General features: G+C 39.1%; 1 protein-coding gene across 10 annotated transcripts in view; it reads left to right on the top strand.

The window, feature by feature from the left end:
- Positions 1-18139, top strand: part of LOC119904040 (bromodomain adjacent to zinc finger domain protein 2B-like) — a 51645-nt gene that overhangs the window by 7799 nt on the left and 25707 nt on the right. For 8 of the 10 annotated variants that reach the window (XM_038720422.1, XM_038720421.1, XM_038720418.1 and 5 more), the window contains exon 2: positions 2161-2203. The gene's annotated coding sequence lies outside the window, so the exon portion shown is untranslated. Of the gene's footprint in view, positions 1-2160; positions 2204-3529; positions 3627-18139 lie in introns of all 10 variants that reach the window. The other 2 variants (XM_038720414.1, XM_038720416.1) reach the window with 1 other exon arrangement.

Here is an 18139-nt window from a genome sequence, read left to right as displayed (position 1 = left end):
TTGATTTATGTAACCAGATCACAATCATAAAATGCCCCTTTTCAATAGAATTGTTGATATTCAGAACAGGTCGCTTACCAAGGAAAAAAGTGCCTGTCATTTTCTTTGTGAAAACCTTTAATTTTAGTCCGTTAAGATGGAAGCTTTTTCCTTTTGAGATTATTAGTTGGCTTGCAGCCATGAAATTAAACCATGAGGATAACAGCACAGCCTTCAGCTGGTCTAAATCAATGCAAATAGTCTAACCTGACATATGAGGGCTATCCTTTTTGTCCTTTTTCAATAGTATTGTCCCAGAGAGGACAGTTATTACTGAGGGGTGGTAGATGTAAAGGAAAAACTGTGTGGTTTTACAGTAAGATAAATACCCACTTCTCTGCATATCATCCTCATGCTAAATTAAGAACCCTTAGTGTTGTTGATGGACCTCAATGTTTGGGCTTATGTGGCATTTTCAATGATTAAGCTTGATTTAGTACAGAGATAGAGGACCAGTACTTCAATACTCCTATGGCTGAAGAGACGCATTCGACTGATTTATGAAGACTTGAAAGTGATTCAAGATTGATTAAAAAATTGAAGCTGGTTTAGACTTGCGTCTCCTTTACATTTCAAACAAAATGAACGCAGATGGTAATGCATAAATAGTATGCATGTGCTGGATGGTCAGCATTAGCAGTGCCTAACACGTGTGTAGGGATGGGTATCGCTAGTACTGACCGAAACAGCCAGGTATCGAGTAGAACCGAAGCATCTCCAGTCAACCAGTACTTCAGTCGATACCTAGGCCTACTTTTTGTAACCAGAGCGCGGCAAAAAATTACTATTTGTATGGTTTTGCTTGCAGCCAAACACATAAGCCACACACCGAAAGAAAGAGAAGAGCACGCCTTTTTTTTCCCCTTATGTGCCTGCACCATAAACTGTATAAAAAAGGTGTGCAAGTGTGATTTTAACAGCTGCTTACCTTTGGCTTTGTCTCAGGCATGTTCGTCACTGTTGCAAGTTTATCAACACAAGCTTCGCTTTCTCTTGTTTTCATCTTCTGGTATCATATTTCACTTCTCTGTACATTTTTATTTGCTATTCACATCACTTGTCACTGATCGATCAATGCGTTCCATCACATCAATTAAACGCTTTCGTGGCACAGCAGCGATCAGCTGATTTTACTCATTGAGCCTCCGGCTGCAGAGTTTGAGCATTTGTAGTTTGATCGGCTAGACGTACACCCTCTCTATTCCTCTGTATGTAGCCTATCTTTGTGTAGTTAGGGACTTGTTTAAACAGACTGATTTCTCATTTTATTCTTTTAACAATACCTTAAATTCGTTTCCCACAACTTATTTGGTCACTAAACCATTTCACTCCTCTGTCATTCAAATATAAAATAACTCCCAAGCTGTAGTCTTTCCCCTTATTGGCTAATACTACCAGTGAGGATGATCTAATTAGGATGGCAAGCAATGTGATACAATTTCCCAATACTTTTTATGTAGCAGTTATTTGAAACAAGAAAAAAATATAAAAGATAACCTTGCTTGTCCATAACAACAATAAAAATAATAATAAGCTACCGATCGGTTGACATGTCAACAGGTGATATTTTATGCAAGGTATCGAATTGAGTACTCAATTGGTATCGGTATCACTTTAAGGATACTGGGTTTGGTACTGGTATGGTAAAATTTTAAACGATACCCAACCCTACATGTGTGTCATGTGTCAAGTTGAGAGAAGAGGATGAACATTAAGGATAAACATTGCTCTATCTCTGCAAATTTTCAAACACAGACTGTATTTCAATAGAAGGGGTAGACTTTGACTCCTGGATCTGAGGGTTTTTCTGAAAAGGATGTTTCAGTTTCTACTCAAAATAAGACATTTATTTGATACAGTTTCCTAAGGTCATTGGTTTTCTGCTAAATCAAAATGTTGCTACTCTTGTTATACAGTAGACCGTAATTTAATTTCTATGTTGTCTCTTGCAGCAGGAGTTTGATTTTCTGCTGATGTTTAGAAGGAATAAAGTGATCTCCCCGTGGGTCCATATTACCATTTTTATTTAATTTTCATAGAGCTTTCAGATAGGAGCAATGCTGAATGCGTAAATCGATAACATCAAGCAATAAATCTGACTGCTGTTGTCTCGCGTTTCAGGTGCAGAGCGGTGATGTCACAGAACTGAGGACCATCTCGTACAGTAAGTGTTTGGTTGCATAAGCTTACCCACCCATTGTCCGTCTCTGTTCTTTTAATGTGCCTCTTTTGATTTTGCATAGGATAAAACCAGTTTGCTTTTTCAAATTGGAAAAAGTAACTCATGAATGTAAATGCAGGACTAAGCGGAACACCTCATTTTAAAGTATTATTTAGGTTTAGGATTATAATTTTCCAATTAGGTTGAGATTTAACAAAGTCCTCCTTTATGAAATTAGTTTGTGCTGCATTACACTTTGCTCTCATTTTGTGTGTATCTAATTAATTCCCTGTCTTTCTTAGAATTAGAGTGTCAAGGCTTCAGAACATATTTAAATCTCTTAGGAGAGAAAAGAAAACTTTTTTTACTATGGGGTATATTAAGATAAATTACTGTGAGTCAAACAGGGGTAATTGGTGGGGTCGGAGCAATTGTTTGGCTTTGTTTTAAACTTTAATTTGGGGTACTCTGCATACACACATGTTTTCTGGCTGCTATTAAAAATGGAATTGATGGCCCAAGACAGAGGTGACGATTATATCCAGTTTAGTTTTCTTCAGCCTGAGCTCTACTTTGTCAGAAAGTGTGACATCTGGGTTTTCTCTGACAGCAATACTTCCAAATTATAAGAGAGGTAATTTGCAGTCTTGCAAGTACAGTTAATCTTTCTCTGTTGTACATGCTCCATCGTGGAGTAGATGTGAATTAATGAGGGGTATTTATTATGAAACAGTTTTTCCAAGCAGTGAATATATGAGGCCATTTTGCACTTGGTTCTCACACTAAATCAATGCAGTTTCAAAGTAAACTTTAAATGGAATTAATATTGTGTTGCAAGCGAAAAGGGCTTCAACAAGAATTATTTTCTTTCTGTCTTTAAATTTAATGTTAAATTGTTGGCTAATCAGATATAGTTCAGTGATCAGTACTACCGTTTCTGGAAGGACGTGTGCTCACATTTACAGAGAGTTGAATCCTACCAAAAGTTTTCCCTCTTGTGTCTTCACTACTCTGACTCCGTTTGTGCGTCCCAACTTAATCGACATTTATTGAAATCCTAAAGGTGAGTGGAACTGCTCATTTAACCTTTTTTATGAAGCAAAGAATGCTGAAATCATGCCATGAGATTTATGACATGTAAAAGACCACCTCTCGATTTTGGATGAAAAAGTCTCCTGCTGTTTTTGTGACTGACCCTGGAAAGAGAAAGGGTCACCTGTAGCGCCGCTGTAGACGAGCTGAGTTGAAATGGCAATGGCAAAATGAGCCTCGCCACAGGAATCCCGTCATCTCAAACCTGAACACTCTCCTTTTCATCTGTGTGTGTAGTAGAAGCCCTCAAGGATTGATTGCAGCAGTTATGGGTAACCTTCTGTTTACGTACTGGGCCCGACTGTAAGTTTCAGGAACAGCTGCCTGCTGGTTGGTAAGTAATAGCCAGCTATTGCTTTTGCCAGAAGCTGGCACAGTGGTTGCTGTACACTAATCTTTCTTCAGTGCTGATATGGCCCTGAGTCATTAAACTCATATTTCTTTATTCATGCCTTATAAATAATGCTTTCAAGAATGGTGGAACATTTTACATAACATTTCTTTCTTTCTCTCTCTCGGTCATCCATACACATGCACTCACAAAACTATCTCATACTTATACAGTGCATATGTATACTTTAACGTCATCAGATCAAGTCTGATCAGTATGATTTGGTTTGTCGGTTGTGTCACATGAGGTCAGGCTGAAAACAGGATGGATTTCTGCAAAATACAAGATTCTTTGATTTTTTTCTGAGCTATAGTACCACCCTGTTTCAGTTCGATCCCAGAAAAAAGAGGCGGGAACACATATAAAGAGGGTCCTAGACCAACTTTAATCAAGCAAAAATTCAATCAGCACTTCAGTGATGTAATGTGCCTGCAGCTGCTTTATAGTAAAAGGCAGGCAGTGCTGGCATTCATTTCTATACCACTTCAACACAATGGAGATACAAAGCACACAAAGGGCATGTCTGGCTCCAGACAAAGCAGACATGCTTGTTTTCTGAGTAATTGTTAAGAGAACTGCTCCCTTACACTGTTTAAAATGTCAATTAAATCTAATCTAACAAACATATTAGTGTGCTACATTGGCATTGTAAATGAATAATTTAAGTTAATTGAAATAGTTTAAAGATTTTTATGCTTTATTATTTTTAGTAGTTTACAGTGTGTTGGGTTGAGTTAGTATGAAGTGTGCAGTCCATTACTTCCAGTCACTTTATTTTTATTCAGTGAAGTTCGCATTTGGTATCACACTAGTGCCATTAATACTGGTATCAAAAATTTCCAAACCGTTCCCAGTTTGAAATGAGAGGAAGGGAAGCTTTACGGAGTGGTAAGCGGTATGTTTTATATGCATCATCATTTTCTGTGTATGTGTGTAATATAGAGAGCCCAAGACAGTTTCCCTCCTCTTTTTTTTTTTTTTAATATTTATGTGCTTCAGTTAATAGTGTAGCTTTAAAGAGTTGATTATATTTTGTGACTTTGCCAGAGGAGTGAACACATTGATGTGGCTGTATATGATGTGGTGGTACATATCAGAGCCCACTCTTCCTTCTGCTCTCCACATTTTTCTGCCCAGAGGGGGACTAAAATACATGCAGGAAGGAAAAGTGAAGTGATGAAAGAACTCTGTCAATGGTAAATCAAAGACTCGTGTGAATAATGCAACTGTGAGATGTATTAGTTGTATGGATACTGCTTTGACTGTTCTGAGAAGTTAATGAATACAGAGCCACATTTAGCTTCTAAGAATAGCAGCAGTGTGCATATTGTGTTTCTGTAGAGTACTAATCCAGAACCACTGGTTATGTCATGTTGCCTTATGAGATTAATGATCTTTACATTAAATATATACACATCCTGCCTCATCTCAAACTATTAATCAGGTCAGATGACCAATCTTCAGATTATAACTGAGGTGGCACATTGTTCTTGGTTATGTACCTACATGTATAAAACAACAACTTCAAACTCTCCAAGGCTCATAAGGAAACTGCTGCATAACTTATCATAAATTTAGAATTTATGGCAAACATCTTTGCTTCTGGAAAGCAAGAGAGAAATTTACGAGGACCTACAGATACCGTCTCCATGTTAGCCTTGTCTAGACATAAGGCTATATCGAAACGTTCTCTATCAGCCCATTTGAATATCTGGTATTGCAGTACGCCACAGAGATGGTTGATGGTGATGGTTCCCCTGTCTTATCAGCTTCTCTTAAATGGAGAATGAAGAATGTCTGTCTGATTGAGTGAAGGCAGACACAGAGTGACCAGAGCAAAGGTCCAATATTAAGCAGCAGCACCTGAAGAAACTCCTTTTAGTGAGTTTAGTTTTTGTACTGTTGTTTTGTAGAATAGCGCTTATCTGAAGGGCTAAATAGTAGCGTTTTCTGGGTGGTTTTGTGGTTTGGAGTGTATTGTAGCTTTAAAGACCCATTCTAGTTGGCACAAAAATGCTGTGGTTATCCAGTGGAACTAAAGAGAATCACTGAACAAAATATTGCATTGATTCATCAGTGTAGTAAGAACGCACCAAACTACTGTACTGTCCTGACTTCCTGATATGTACAGCAAACAAACCCATAGGTGGTGCATGTTAGTGTGACTTGTACTGTATGTTGGTTGATGCTCAGGCACACTCTGTTTTCCTTATGTAATGTTTGGGTTTCTCAGGTCATCTGTAGCCTGCCAGTTTGAAGGGAGTAATGTAATATTTAAGATAGGAACACATTGGAGGCAGCAGTGTTTGTGGAGCAACTTGTGTGCACAGCAGAGAGTGTTCTAGGCAGCTGCAGTCACAGAGGCTAGTTTGTTGTCAGTGAAGTGGAATTCATTATATATGCTTCTCTTCTGGGGTCAGAGGTCAGGCAGGCCTGGGTTTTGGGACAACACAGGCCTGGTCTACTGGAAAGCGTGCTGGAAGACTGGAGGCCTGCAAGGGTGTCTGAAGTGGGCAGATGGCATTGAGGAAAATAGAATTTTCTTGGTTGGCCATGGCCAGCTGCCTGCTGTTCCTTCTTTATTATTGGCATTAAGTCTTCATTGGACGATCAGTTCACAGCAACATTGTGCATCACAAAATACAGTGTGTGTTGGGGGGGGGGGGAAGCTTCCAAAGTATGTAATCTTTCACATTTTTGGCAGGCTTGATTTTGCCACGATTCGATGGATTTGTACTTCTTTTTTTTTTAACCAGAAATTGTGACACCTTGCAGCTGCTTGAATACAGATCTCAAAATACTCAAATATTATCAATGCAAATAAACTGCTTACTGTTCTTGAGCAGCATGAACACTACTTGGCTGTATGAGAGTTTTGTTGGCATCCTGCAGGACCTTCGCAGAGAGGATCTGTGGTGTCAGCGCTCTGATGGGTGTGGAGGTGACACCAAGGTGAACGCTGAGTTGTAAACTGGTTGGAAATCATTGATATTCTGACTCAGAGGCTGCAAATGGCTTGGTGGCAGATGGAGTCTATGTCAGGGAAGAAAAATGGCAGCTCGGGAGCATCAACGCCATTTTCCCTATCAGCTTTGCTGGCGGGCAGTGACCTTCTGCCGCTCACAGACATCCCCTAGCACATGATCAATTATCTCACTTGCATTGTTTACTAAGCTAGTGGAAAAGGATTTAAATGTCAATTTTTTAGAGAGCGATTGCATGCGTAATCATGAAACTGGTTGTTTGTGCATAATAAGGAAGCAAGTTGTAGTTTGTGAACAAGCAAGTTTCTCTTTTAAGCACAGTAGAGAATAAATCAATGTAGGATTGTCTTGTAGAAAACCAATACGGGGCAGCTGTTTAGCTCCATTTATTTCATGTTGTTACAGAATTATTGTAATTGATTTGAGTTCCACCAGTTCTTTTAACAACATTGGTAATGGAAGAGATTCCTCAGGAGTGCAGAGGTATCGCATGACTTCAATTTAGCAAATGGTTTTCATTAACATTGTTTGACTCAAAATTAATAATTTGCTAAGGTGAAAATGTTTATGCAAATAATATTAATTTGGTAATGGCTCTTCTCATTACACAGATAACACAGGCACCCTGGATAAAACCGTGATATGTAGTCATTATTCTTAACTGTAAACAAATCTAAGTCGAAATAAAATATTGAATGAACCTGGGGGGAAATTAAGAAAATGAACAAATGATGCAAAAAGCAAATGACATTGAGACCCCCATTTAATATGTATGTATTTCAGCTTGATGGCTGATTTCATTAGCAGATCTCATTGTTATGCATTGACTGTCCTCCTGCAGTAAAGTGAATATTGTATTCATGGAGCCTCAATATTCAGGAGGAAATGTTTGGATTTGAGTGGCATCCTTCAGAAAAAGTGAAAGGTTGTCTTCCTACCCCAGATTCTTATTATTTATTATATTGATATTTATTCAACATTTTGTTTTCATTTATTCCAAATATTGTGTCTTGTTTTTAGAATTAGGTCAGTTTTATTTTCTTACAAATAAAATGTCATGTCACATTTTGATTAAATCGGCCCAGTTTGCACAAAAATTTTATTAACTTGAGATATGCATTTTCTGCCATTTATTGGTAATTATCTGTTCAGGTTGGTCAATGGTATATTTGAGAAAAAAGCTGTAGCATGTTAGCCAATTATATGATTGAAGGTTGGCTGGTTATATTCTTTTGGGCCACTTACTAATGTAACACTTAATACCTACCATCTATTTGCATGTGATTGAATGTTATGTAGCTGCTGAAGGTCTGCGTCCTATGTTCTTGAGACCATTGTGATGTATGGGGCTACCCATACACGCAAGTTATTTTTCTGTCTGGAGGGAGGATGATATTAAGCAGCCATGCCATGCACCTTTCCTCCCCTCTTTCAGGCCTGGCTGCACACAGCTTTCAGAGGGCAGCGCTTGTCGAGTTTCACTAACAGGAACGGTGTGAAGAATTTTCTATTAAGGCTCTGTGTGTGTGTACACGGTCTTCTGTTTCACACTATCCTCATACAGCTACCCTGCAATGACAGTATTAGCAAAGACAGATGCTGCTCCTCATTGGGCGTACAGGTGTAAACTTACTTGAGTGAAAGTACATGTGTATCAATATTAGCTTGGCCTAAGCCAGACTGATCTCCTATTGTCCTGACTGCAGGGCTGTTAAACAATTTAAAAACCAAAATGCTGCATGCAAATAAATTAGGTGGTTTTTGTTTTTTGCTGTGTTTTAGTAGGTGATTATATCTGGAACCGCACCTGCATGGTTTTGCTGCCACAGGGGTTAATTCTTCGCCCATTCTTGTTTTTTGTTTTTCTATGAATAGCTCTTTTATCATCAATCTTCATCTCTTCTTGAATCCCAGTGACTCTTTTGGGCTTCTTCAACCACTTAGCCCCAGGAACTAAAAGTGCATTTTTGTTTTTCTGCCACATATGAAGAACTGTAAAGATGAAGTAAATTAGACTGATAACAGATTAAAAAGCAGCAGCTTCATCTGAGACATATATACACTGTTGTTTACATAGATGTTAGGAAGGAGACATGCAGAGGGAGATTAAAAAACAGCCAAAAGGTTAAACACTTTGTTAGTGTTTTTTATTTCTAGTTATTTTTCTGCTTTAATACAACACCACATGGAAAGTATAAAATTCCTAACCCTAGTCAGTAATACTGTGACCTCAGTCTTTGTACGTAGTTTTGTGGTTTGTCATTTCATTTAAATCCAACCCTTATTACTCCTGTCCTATCAGAGAGTGCTTGCTCAAGAGCAGGGACTTTTTGGGGCCAGGAACTGTGGCCTACAAAATACAACTAGAACTAGGTTTTGTGGTCAAAATGTGCTAAAAGTTCTTCAGTTCCCTGGGAAAGTTGATTTTATAATCACACTTTTATTAAACTCTCAAAGTTTAGTTTGTGTGTGTGTGTGTGTGTGTGTGTGTGTGTGTGTCTCTTTATGAAGTCTATGTAATATCCATAGATTAGTAGTGAGTGGTCTGCAAATTACAGGGATTCCCAAGTCAAAATCTAAAGAACTAGAGGGACTGCTCTGTGTCTGCAGCCACTGCTACATTTGGCTGAATTTACCTTGTTTGTGTTTAAATATGTAAATGTGTGCCATTGGCTCCCTTTTCTCACAACAGCTTCAGTACCACTTTGGGATTTTGTTCTGGGGGAAGTGCTGCTTTTGCAGTTCACATTTTCACACATTGAAAGCTAGCTTTCTCAGCAGTTTTAATGCCCACCATGTCTATTTGCACAGTTATCACAAAATGTGGCTATTCCCTGTCATGTTCCAATTTACCTCTGATTTAATTTTAGAAATGAAGCACCTGTAGCTCAAACTCTGGCCGTGTTTGTAACCAAAGTGGTCTCAGGTATAATATTATTCCGTATCCATGAAAATGTCCACTTATTATCATGGTTACATTAATGGTCGGTGGTGTTCAGTACCTTTTTATAGTCATTGATACTGTACAGCAGTGGTTCCCAACCTTTTTTGCCTGGCTTACCAGATGGCTTATCAGATGGGCCCAACCAAACCTTAATCATACCCTTTGATAGATGGGATGGCTTTATGGCATTTTTGCCCAAATTTGCATTTGTACTACTTGGAGTGGCAGAAACGGATTGTTTCAACCATTTACAGCATTGTAACATTTGTCTTATTTCCACATGTCTTTATATACTTACATCGACTCAGGTTGGTGGAAAACTGAGGCAACCTACTAACTGCCATAGTTATTAGGTTATTTTGACAATAACTACACACAGTTGTAATCTTACTTGTACCCCTGGTTGGGAATCACTGCTGTAGAGTACACAGTGGCTGAAGTAGTGTAAGCAGGTGATGGAAATATTCATTGAGCAGCAGAGATGAAGCTTTTTTTGTGAAGATGGCTCAGAGGCAGACAGGAAATTAGTTATTTTCCCCACACATTCATCAAAATAAAAATAGTCTGATGAGTATCCCAAGTGACTCTCCCACATCTATTGAAGCCACAGCTGCATCTACCGTGCGCTTAGTATTAACTCTCCAATGAATTTCAGGTGTTTTTGAGCACTATTAAAATAAGATTATTTTTTTTTCTCCTTCTTCCTCATCTCAAAGCTATTCTCCTGCATTTTTCCTCATAGGAATTAGCATTTAAATAATAAAAAGCCCTATTTAATTTTATAACCTTCACCTATTACTTTCCTAAAATTACGATGTGCAACACTGTTACGTCCTGGTGCCAAGAACAAAGGACTCTGGATGGCAAAAATGTTAGATATTTGCCTTTGACACTTCAGTCTCTGATAACCTTTGATTTAATGACTAACAGAAGCAGAATGTCAACAGGGACTGTCTTTGTGCCAAATTGTTCAGTCTGTGGCTCTTGTGTAGCCTCTGCACAGATAACAGTGTTTTATTTTGACAGTGACATGCAGAGTTGCCAGAGCATTTTGAAATAAAGTGGATGCGTGAAAGTGGGTCAATATTTTTGAATTTACTTCACACCCATCTTTACCCTAAAATATGCATCAATGCCAAAAATATCATTCAATTGGACTTAACTCAAATTTCATTAATCATAAACTGTTCTCATTTTCAGTGTTTTTCTTTGATTGTTCCCCTTTTTTTCTGGTTTGTCAAGTATAAGGTTGCTACAGTGTAACAGGAAATGTAGAAGTCGGCTTTATCTTAGGGAACTGAGCAAGATTTTTGCAATTGCCTTAGTGGTTTTATTTTACTGTACATTTGAGGGAAAAACAAAACTTGGCAAGCATACATTGAACTCGCAGCATTTCATCATGTGCTACAGTCCCAGAGTCGAAGCCACTTTTGTTTTGCTTGTGATTTGACAATTAACCGATGGAGAAAAACATCGTCAAGTATAACGATAATGGAAATATCTAAAATCTACCCTAATAAAAGTTTAAAGGAGAAATTTAATTTACATGCTCATTCGCGTCTCTATAGTAAGTACGACCAATCTGAAACAAGAGTAAAGCAGAAGACAGCCTTTAACCATAGGATTAGAAAATGTTGTTCAGAAATCAAAAATTTTATTGTTTTTGCAGTTAGAGACTAAACTATTACGTGTTCAATGCATGTTTATCACATGTGGAACAGTTTTGGCTTTGTATTTCAACATAATGCAGTTACTGTGGTCAGCTATACACTGATAAGGATTTCAGAATACTACAATAATGTTACAGTCGACTTTACAAATGGTCCACAAATGTTGTTTTATAGAATGTTGTTTTAGAAAAATTAGAAAAAGAGCATTCAGTCTTTTTTTGCGTAAGCTTGCAATTTTTAATCAGGCTGTTCCAGTCAGACCTGTGTTTTTAAAGGCAGCTCTATCCAGGCAGGAATTATTAATCCTGTTATGCTGCATGTTGTTCTGCTGCCGGCAATGGTGATAGAGACATTTCATAAGTAGTATCTCCTCTTTTGATTATTATGCAAATTTCTCACATTTGGGGAATCGGTTCAATATTTCACTGGCTTATGTGGTCTAAAATAATGTTTAAAGATGCACTCCCTCATTTTGTTACTGAACCAAATAGTGTCCCCAAGTCCTAAAATATTATCCCTGCTCACGTTTAATGTTTAGATACTATGTTATGAACTGTGAAATTAGGAATATATCTTTGAAAACCACACTGTTTACATTTTTTCCGGTGTATTTGCTCCAAATGGAATTCTTTGTAGTGTCTCAACTCATTCCCTTTTTGCTACCCTTTGCATTGAATTTAATTTCCAAACTTAACAAATGGAGAATTGAAGCTGTGGTGTGGACAACTCTGTTGCATTGTGCACATTGAGGAGGTAATTGTTTCTTTTTCACAGTGAATGGCTTCCAAATGGCTGCCTGAAAAACCTGACATACAGTGAGAGCTTGTCTACAGGTGTAATCTATAAAAGTACACAATTTTAAATGTGTTTATTTCCCTTTTTTCTCTACAGGCTAAATTTATTGCCTTTCATTATGTATTTTTAATGTCATCTACACTGACAAGGGTTTGATTGACATATAATGTAAAAGTGAATATCAGCCTTGTGTTCTGCAAAACAACTAGCAGGGGAATGTTGTATGTGGAGAATAGTTTATTTATTAACGCTTAGGCCCTAACTGGCTGACAGTGTGTGCTTAGCTCAGCTACTCACAACACACTAGCAGATTGTAGAAATCATCACTGACCGCTCTCAATGATGTTAAGACAAAATACTGTAGGTGAAGCTGGGCAGCTGGCAGTTCAGTAATTGCAAAACGTCCATGACTAAGAACAACAGGAGTGCAGCTGTATCTTTGACTGTGCAGACCTCACTGCAGGGCCTAAGTATGGTCTTCTATCAGTGTATCATCTTACATGTTGTCTCAATTATGATTGCTCAGTACTGTGTTTCTTTGTGTTCCGAGAATTTGTTATGGGATTATAGTCCCATGGTTCTCCACATCAAAATGACTGGTGTAGAGATGAGATGTGTCATGTATGTCCTTTAGGAGGCTGGTGCAGCTATTGAAAAGTGCGTTTCCCTTTTGGCAGTCTTTGGAATTATCTAGCTTTAAGGGTGCAGTGCCAAATTATGAGTTTAAAATTCTTGATAATCTCACTTTTTCTATATTACTGACCTTCGTTTAGGACATTCGGTGTGTGTGCACAGGTGTCTGTTTGACTGTAACCAGCATTGTTTGCTTCAATAAAGCAGTGGACATATGGACACTGTGTGACTAATGCTTTGAAAGGGACACTTGGGATCTGTTTTATTGCTTCATTTGGCACACCACAGTCCCACTTCCCATTACGGTTGCCATGTGATTTATGTTGTGCTCTTTGGAAAGTGAGAGAGAGGAGCTGGGAATGAAATGGCCGTAATAGCCATGTTTACCTTGATCTTGGCTACCTTTTTATTTTATCTTGGATGTTGACAGTGGGGAAAAATGGGTTAAAAGCCTTGTTAAGCCCTGTGTTTTCCCACACATAATTTTGTCATATTTCTTTGATCATCTAAAGCACGAGGTTGTTGTTGACATTGCAGTTTTAAGCCTTAAAGACTGAAGGAACCTATTTTCTCATAGCCATGCTACATAGCCAGAATCATACCATCAGACTTGACCACACCACCTTCCACCTACAGACAACTAAGATACTTGATTGATAACATACGACAGGCACATTTTTGGCAGGATTTGTGGCATAATCCATCAAACGGCCTTATCACAGCTTGTTTGTCTAACAAGCAAATAAGCAATGATCATAATGTCAAGATGATGTCTTTGTCGTCTTTTACAGTTGAATCTAAAATAGCAGAAGGTGTCTTTTGCTCTGCAGAACAACAGATAACCTTTGCACATCATTCTTCTGTCATGTTTAATTTGTAGCTATGCTTCCTGTCAGATGCACCTGATTTATATTGAAGCAGTTTTTTAAAATAATATTAAACTGAGGTATTCAGCTGAATTTTTATATAATTTGTGTCACAGCCCAACTGTGTTACCACCTTGCTTTCTGTGAATAAATTGAAGTTGCAATTTTTTATTATACACATGAGCACTTTGTTTGTGCCAGAAAGTATTTTAACAAATGAAAAGTGTGAAGTCTGGACTAAGTAAACACATAACTATTATGTCTTTTTGGGGGGCAAAAATTTCATAGTCACACATTTACTATCATCATTTTATGCCCCATTGAGCAATAGCTTTTCCTTATCTTAACAAATACTCATTATAATGATGCCTTCAGCAAATGATTGTGAACAAATGACACAGGAGTTAACAAGGGTGGTGTAATGGAAAGTTGTGTAATGATAATAATATGGTGTACATGTGACTATCTTTAACAAGTGTCTGCTTGCCTTTCCTCCACCTCCCTTTTAGAAAACACTGTCAATACTAGCCACCAGCTGTGTATTGGGCCATGAGTATAGCTCTCATTTTTACAGTTAAGGGTTCATTTATATAAGGTCTAGCATTCTGCTAGAAAATGTATTGCTTTAGCAACACATTAACAATGGAAATGTCATGCAGGGATGCCATTCTCCTTGTACCACCTGCATTTTCTAAGCCAACAACAGATTAATAGCAGCTGATTGGGAGACGCATGAAATTACTTGTCCTTTTCTTGCTCCTTACCTCCTCTCTTCCTCCTTCTCTGTATGTGTCTAATTAAAAACTGCAGGCCGAGCTACACAATTTATGGCTAAAGCTTGCTGCTGATGGGGCAGCAGTAGGCAGGAGCTCTAAGAACGTGTTCGTGATGGATGTCAGTCTGGGCAGAACATGTGGGACTCCTGTTTCCAGGCGCCACGTACCACCCCCAGATCACTCTTCATGAAAATGATCCACATGCACAATGCAAACTGTGCTAACACTGCTGTGAAGGACAAATGCATTTCTTGAAACATTTGTCATACTGAGGCCTCACATCATTCATCAGAGTCCATTTGTCTGTTTGCCTCCTTAACTACCAGCCTTTCCACTATATTCACGGCAGCATTCAATACTTGTTTGAAGTAGTCGATACAAACAGAAAATAATTTGATGGCGTGAAGGTCTCTCTAAAAGGTGGATGTGCCCAGAAGAATGATAACAGCATACCTACACTTTTTGTTTAGCTGGTAATTCTCAAGAGTAAAAATGGATTATTATCCTGGCAGTATGCGCACAGGTGGATCTCTTTGCTGGATCTTGTGTGCGTTCTTGCATAGGAGGTCAAAGATGTGATTACACTGAGACGGGCAAATCACTGAAGAGATGGTGTTTTGAAGGTGTTTAGCAACACTAGGGCAAGCTTTGCTATAGATCACATTTAGTGACTGTGGAACTCCCCAATATCAGTGTCACTGCACCCCAGAGACTCTCCAGTGCAACTAACACTACTCTGCCATCTGCCGCCCAACCGTAATAGTCAGGGTTCAGTCGCTCCATGCGCTCATTATTTATACCTTCAATCCAGTAGCGTCATCTGAACTTTTCCATCCTTGATGACATCCATCCAGCCCACACACACGAACACAACCTCTGGAAAGCATATTGTTTCCAGCATGGTCATAAAGGGGCCTCGCTGCAAAGAGCAAACCTGAGATGAACGGTAAACCAGCCTTTAAGGCAGAGTATTGATTGTGTTGCAAACTTATGACATGTTTTCCTTTTTTAATCACTCTGTAAAGCTCCTCTCTCATGACAGTATTCTTGGGTTACTTGAACACAATCAATTGAAAAGACAATGTGTTCCCGCTAATGCTAATTTTCTGTTGATAAAACGATTTCTGTACTAGTAATAGTTGCTTTGCCTGTGTTTGTATGCAAAACTCAAATGTAACTTTCTCAACAACCTGAAAACATTGTAAATGTTACCTACTTTGTATTGTCACTGACCTAATTAACACAAAGTGTGCTAGTTTCCTTTTGAAGATACTTAAAAGAAAATGTGTTAGAGCACACATAATGCATCATTACTTGGCCTTGAAATCCCCGTTCTGTCTGACTCTGAGTAATGCCATGTGTTACTATAGTTTTGCCACTGATGCAGGTCAGTTTCCTTCCTTAGCTGGTGGGATGGGGCAGACAGAACACTTCATCACTTTCCAGGTAGAGTAGGAGTCATGGCCAAGAACAATAACATGTCATCAGAAGACACGGGCAGAATGAAGAAGTGATTGAAACTCATAGGAGCATGGTATTTCGACTGAACTGTGGGTGTGCCACTGAACTTGTTATGCACCTAGCCGCAGCGACCTCGCACACTCAATTTCTGTCATTCTTTGACCATGCTGCCCCACAGTGAGCTCTCATCCTGCACATCTTGTGCACACACAAATGGGTTCTGGGGTGGGGGGGGGAGAGCTTCACAAATAATTGACTTCATTTCAGCTGGTCTGCTGGGTGACCTCAAAGAGAGAACAGCAAGTGGGGGAGTGAATGGCTTTCTTTTCTTTTCTTTTTTTGCTTTACTGCTGTCAACCACTGGGAAGGTTTCAGTCTCTGTGCTTTTTACATCCCTTTGTTTCCTCCCTTCCAGAAAATCACTGAGGCCAAACATTGAGTGGCGTTGCTATTTTTCCATCGTAGCAGAAGGAGTTGATTGTGTTTAGTGGGATGATCGACACCAGCAGTGATTTGGGAGGTTTGGGAGACTGCAGCTGGTGTCAAAGCAACTGTGTATAGCATCAGTCGGGGAGATGTTAATGTCTTAGGAGGTGGATTTAGCATTCTGATGTAATGCTAATTAGTAGGCCACCAGGAATGCCAGAACTTGACATTTATTGTCTTTTCTTTTTTTCCACTCATGTAGTCTTTATTTTTACACAGATTGGTGGAGAGCAGAGAAAGGACCTTTTTGAGTGATGCCGTTCTCTATCGTAGAACAGTGTCCAGACACTCTGATACACTACCTCTTTCTGTCTCTTGCCTGTACCTTCCATTCGCTGAGAAGACCATACTGCTGATCCATGCTGCTGACTCTGTTACTGGCTTATCATTGTTAGCGTCAGCCATCTGTTATTGTGAAAGAAGATAACATGGACAAGGAGCAAGAAACAATGGGGAAACAAATGCTTCCGTGCAAAAAAAAAAGTAACCACGCTATGTGAAATATGTACAGCTTCATCTCTCTCTCTCTCTCTCTCTCTCTCTCTCTCTCTCTCTCTCTCTCTCTCTCTCTCTCTCTCTCTCTCTCTCTCTCTCTCTCTCACACACACACTCACACACACTCACACACACTCACACACAAAGACTCACACACACACAAAGACACAAAGACACACACACACACAAAGACACACACACAAGACACAAAGACACACACAAAGACACACACACAAAACACACACACACAAAGACACACACACACAGACACAGACACAAAGACACACACACACACACACACACACAGACACACACACACACAAAGACACACACACACACAAAGACACACACACACACACACACAAAGACACACACAAAGACACACACACACAAAGACACACACACACACAAAGACACACACACACACACACACACACACACACACACACACACACACAGACACACACAGACACACACAGACACACACACACACACAAAGACACACACAGACACAGACACACACACACACAACACACACACACACACACACACACAAAGACACACACACACAGACACACACACACACACAAAGACACACACACACACACACACACACACACACACACACACACACACAAAGACACACACACACACACAAAGACACACACACACACACACACACAAACACACACACACACACACACACACAAAGACACACACACACACACACACAAAGACACAAAGACACACACACACACAAAGACACAGCTGGAAAGAGTAAATACAAAGACAGAAAGTTTGTCAGTTTTCATTAGACTATCAACAAATATAATTTTAGTTAGTTTACAGTCACAGTTAGGTCAAAACTGTGCTTTTGCACTGTAGGTATGCAGTCATAAGTTGATTGATTGATTTGAAAATAATTGTTAATTGTTGGTTTGAGTGTGCTGTTATACCTGTGATGCACTGGCAATCTGATCTCCCTACCTTCTGCCCTATGTACAAATGCATGCTGGGATAGGCTCCAGCTACTCATTACCTTGAGTGAGGTAAAGGTGAATATGCTTTCACTCAGTCACATTTGAGGAGGACTCTGAGACGTTGGGCTGTCATTATAAGAAATGTTCAGACACTGCGTTATCACACTTGTTAACACTTTTATTGCTTTATATTGATTATTTGAATAGTTATAGCACCCTAGGTTTAGAGATGACCCTAGGTGAGAGATGACGAGCTTTGTGGAGTCATATGTCTACATGACTTTGATTCAATTGAGTCATTTGTTCTGTGAATCATCTCTGGTATATTGGCATACATGTGCTTTCATATGACCTGCATCCCGCTGC

The sequence above is a fragment of the Micropterus salmoides genome, unplaced genomic scaffold, assembly GCF_014851395.1.
Source record: "Micropterus salmoides isolate LMB-PRFRI ecotype aquatic unplaced genomic scaffold, ASM1485139v1 Ms_hic_scaffold_15, whole genome shotgun sequence".
Classification (NCBI taxonomy): domain Eukaryota; kingdom Metazoa; phylum Chordata; class Actinopteri; order Centrarchiformes; family Centrarchidae; genus Micropterus; species Micropterus salmoides.
The sequence above is the reverse complement of the archived record's forward strand: the minus strand, read 5'-3'. Positions and strand labels throughout refer to the sequence as shown.